General features: G+C 37.1%; 1 non-coding gene across 1 annotated transcript; it reads left to right on the top strand.

The window, feature by feature from the left end:
- Positions 1–2,078: 2,078 nt before the first annotated feature.
- Trnaa-agc (transfer RNA alanine (anticodon AGC)) lies at positions 2,079–2,151 on the top strand. Its single transcript has one exon. It is a non-coding gene; the product is annotated as a tRNA-Ala (tRNA).
- The last annotated feature ends 1,671 nt before the right edge of the window (positions 2,152–3,822 follow it).

Genomic DNA, 3,822 nt, shown 5'->3' with positions numbered 1-3,822 from the left:
AAAAACGATCATTTAAAAAATGTATAATGTTGAAACTTTATTATTTGTGGAAATTTCTTGTAATGTGGATTAAACATAGCTCAACATATTATTATTTGGAATAAAAAGAGGACGTTTTACATAAAAGTAAAAAAAAGAATCGAATGTTCCACAAATTGTCCAAAAAATGCTTTAAACACATACGCTTCAACTACATTTGCAACTGCGCTTCTATTTCTAATGATGCACTGATACGTTATTTTCATAAATTATTTGATATCTGTTATGCTGCTACGCAAGTAGAAATCCATTCGCATCAAGGTTTTTGACCGAGCTGTTTTAAAATAAAGCTTGCCTTTCTGTAATTTAATTCGCAGTAAACATTAAGTATTAACAGTAAGTATTCGTGCAGTAAACTGTTTGAAAAGATAATGTCTCGTCATATGCTCCAAGCCTTTTCACCATTAATTTCTAATGTTCAACATGGCTTTATGCCGAAACGATCGATTGAGACCAATCTAATATACTTACTTAACTTTTGCCACTCCTATATTGACAAGGGCTTACAGGTTGACGTCATTTATACTGACTTCTGCGCTGCTTTTGACAAGGTCAACCACTTTCTATTGCTATCTAAATTATCAAAGTATGGTGTTCACACAAATGTTGTTGAGTGGTTAAGAAGTTATTTAACTGATCGTTGCATTAACGTTAAGATAGGAACTAGTTTATCTGCCACATTCCATAATTTATCTGGTGTTCCTCAAGGGAGTATATTAGGACCTTTACTATTTATTATATTTATTAACGATGTCGTGTTTGCTATTCCTCATGTTAAATTGTTATTATATGCTGACGATCTAAAAATGTTCCTACCTGTTAAATATTCTGACGACTGTGAAATGTTACAAGACTCGTTAAACTATTTTTCTGCATGGTGTTTTAATAATGAAATGTTACTTAATGTTAGCAAATGTAGTTGTATAACATTCTCAAAGAAAAAAAATCCTATTATTTATAACTACAAAATCAATGAAGACAGCGTTCCACGTTTTTCTCAGGTTCGGGACTTAGGAGTTATTTTAGACAGTAAGCTTAGTTTATCTAGCCATTATCAAACTATCGTCACTAAAGCTCTTAAACTGTTAGGATTTGTCTTGCGTGTCTCGGCCGACTTTAAAGATCCTTTCAGTTCAAAAACATTATACTGTTCTCTAGTCCGTCCCATCCTGGAATTTGCCAGTGTAGTTTGGTGTCCCCATCAAATCACATACATAGATAAAATTGAAAAAATTCAGAAAAAAATCACACGTGTTATGTTTCATCGTCTTCCCTGGTCAAACCAAATTCCACGTCCTTCGTATAATGTTCGGTGTTTACTATTCGGCTTAGAGACTTTACAGCATAGGAGAACTACGGCTCAGATAACTTTTATGCATAAATTATTAATTGGAGATTTTGATGCACCTGACATTTTAAATTTTATTTGCTTTTCTACTCCCTCTAGAGGTCTTAGAAGTAGAGAGCTACTAAGAAGCCCTTTTAGATCGACTGGTTTTGGTGCCAATGATCCACTGCTCAAAATGATTGATGTGTATAATAGGTTAGGGTTATCAGCAGATTTCAATCAATCCGTTAGTCAGCTGCGTCAGCATATTCAAGTTAGTTCTAGGGCCATAATTTAAACTTGTACTCTGTAAGCATTAAGTTATTTAGGCATACTGCCCGATAACTTTGATTTAAATAAATAAATAAATAAATAAATAAATAAATAACTGCGGTTTGCAATAGCGTCCTGTTGCCGCTTAGCTCAGTAACTCGACCCTGCTTGACCCTTTCAGTGCCCATTTTTGAACTTATTTTTGACTGGCCCTAATTTAAGAGATCTAGTTGTTGTACAATCTAATAGTTTAGTCCCTTTCGATGATTCTGATGAGCTATCTGTATCATCTAAATTAATGGATGTTTATAGAACGCATCTTTTTGCTCAGTTAATACTGTTATTTTTATCACTTCACATCACTTGACGGAAAATTTAACCGTTTCACCGTACCGAAATAACGAATCCAATGCTAAAATAGCGCACCGTTATCAACCACGGGGGTGTAGCTCAGATGGTAGAGCGCTCGCTTAGCATGTGAGAGGTACCGGGATCGATACCCGGCATCTCCAAGAGAGTTTTTTTTTATTATTGATACCATTTTTGCTCACGACATAGGCTTTCATATACGTTTGTTGTTGAACAACGAATTACTACAAAAAAACTTACTACTTCTTCAACATAAAATGAAACTCTTCTGAGTTATTTCAACTGCAAAGCTAAAGAAAATATTGCTCAAATCAAAGATAAACGGGAAAATATGACTTTAAAATTAGAAAGACCATTAATTGAAAGTTGAAAGTAATGATTCCCTCTGTTTTAGAATAATAACACATATTTTAAATATTTTTAAAACTTATTGAGATCTAATTGAGATAATATTGAGATGTAATGAGACTAATTTTAGAAGAAAAAAAAGTACAGATTTTTGTAATGCAATCGTTTAACGAACGTATTAGACTAACAGTGTTTATTTCGAGTATTTGATCATGTTTGTAACTATTATTGTCTTCTGCCGCATGCACAAAACGCATGTGGTCGATATTGTGCCATCAAGCGATGAAGTTTACTTAGTTGGGTCTAATTAGAAATAAATATAATCTCATAGGAAGTGTAAATTACCCACGAGAAATTAAACTCCATATAATGCACAAACAGACAAAAACCAAGATCAACCATTCCTAAAACGATTATAGCAATGGTTTTATCAAAGATACTTCTCTACCAGTAGTTGAATACTTTCCTCTACACACCCAAAAGAGTAATTATCACTTTCCACAATAAAAACGCATTGTAAAATTGAACCGAAACTAGTTTTTCATTTTATCGCTCACAAGGTGCTCGAGCTTAAAAACAATATCATCGCCCAAACGGATGGTGGTATGGTGATGACAATCGAAAACAGTCTTTAGTTTTGTGGAGAGCATGGACAAAATTCCTGCCACGATTATTCCGAAAGCAATTCAGGTTTCAGGTGGATTTCGTCCATGCGTTTGTGCGTGTGTGATTTTTTCGTTAACCGACCAGCAGATAACCATTTGCAACCATTTTGTTCCACACGATCCACACGCAAAGATCAGTCGGAATGGCTTTTTCGACACAAAGTGGAGAAGAAAGCTTTGGTACGGGTTGGGTGGAGTGGACAAAAAACCGCAGAGATACATTTGCCCGGTGGCTGGCAGAAAGCCTGGCCCAATAATGGAAACGCCTGTTCGTAGTGCACTAACCTTTCCTCACGGAAGCAAATCGGCTCAGAATGGTAGCGAGTAGCGAGCCCAGAAAAACCACAGTGTACATACAAATTGAAAAATACCTGTCCCCAAAACCCCAAAATTGGAACTGACCATTATCCGGTCACACCGGAGCCACCGGGGCCGCCTGCCCCGGGCTGTGGTCGACGAAGGCGAAACCCGTACATGCAGATCGCTTTTGATTCCACCAGTTTTGCAGTTCCAAAACGTCGCTTCTCTCTCTCGCTCTCTCCCCCCGTTTTGGCAAGCCAAATGTTTGCCCACGGACCGAGGAGCGAACATTTGTGCCCGGAAATAATGTACGATGATATCGAAACACGGGACATTCTCGGTACAAAACCGGAAGCAAAGGCAGTTTTTTTGTTATTGCTGCGCTCTGCAAGTGTGTGAGTGTTCTGCGTCCCTATTTGTGGGGCTACAAGTGCTCTGATTTTGGGAGCTCTGCCCGGTTGATAGGTGGGCCAGCTTTATACCTGCTGCTGCACTGCGAAT

The sequence above is a fragment of the Anopheles coluzzii genome, chromosome 3, assembly GCF_943734685.1.
Source record: "Anopheles coluzzii chromosome 3, AcolN3, whole genome shotgun sequence".
Classification (NCBI taxonomy): domain Eukaryota; kingdom Metazoa; phylum Arthropoda; class Insecta; order Diptera; family Culicidae; genus Anopheles; species Anopheles coluzzii.
Note: the sequence above shows the minus strand (reverse complement) of the source record. Positions and strands in the feature narration are given on the sequence as shown.